The sequence below is a fragment of the Poecilia formosa genome, unplaced genomic scaffold (genome assembly GCF_000485575.1).
Source record: "Poecilia formosa unplaced genomic scaffold, Poecilia_formosa-5.1.2 Scaffold7, whole genome shotgun sequence".
In the NCBI taxonomy this organism is placed as follows: domain Eukaryota; kingdom Metazoa; phylum Chordata; class Actinopteri; order Cyprinodontiformes; family Poeciliidae; genus Poecilia; species Poecilia formosa.
Genome location: NW_006799946.1, coordinates 1,423,905 through 1,424,273, shown reverse-complemented (window position 1 = coordinate 1,424,273; position 369 = coordinate 1,423,905).

Sequence of the window (369 nt, the reverse complement as noted above, 5' to 3'; positions counted from 1 at the left end):
AACAAGAACATACACCAGTTAGAAACTTGGCCATACCAGCAGGCCAAGCACTTCTTGAACTACTCTAGTCTGTACCAGAAGCAGTGAAGAGTTTAGTATTACTTAGCAAAATTTCTGGGGCAGATAATCAAGAAAGAGCATCTATCAAAGTTAAAGGACTGCACTAATGTGATACTGTCTTCCATTATTAGCTCTTTGTCTTTTCCCATGAGGATTCAAACAACCTCATCAACCCTGGAGACACAGCTCCTCTGAAACCTTATAATCATCACCAATTTAGTGATTTATTTTTACTTTGTGATAAATGTTATCAGAAATATCCAGAGAAACTGTTCCTTCCGTATCTTTCAGTTTTTTTCCCCCCATAAG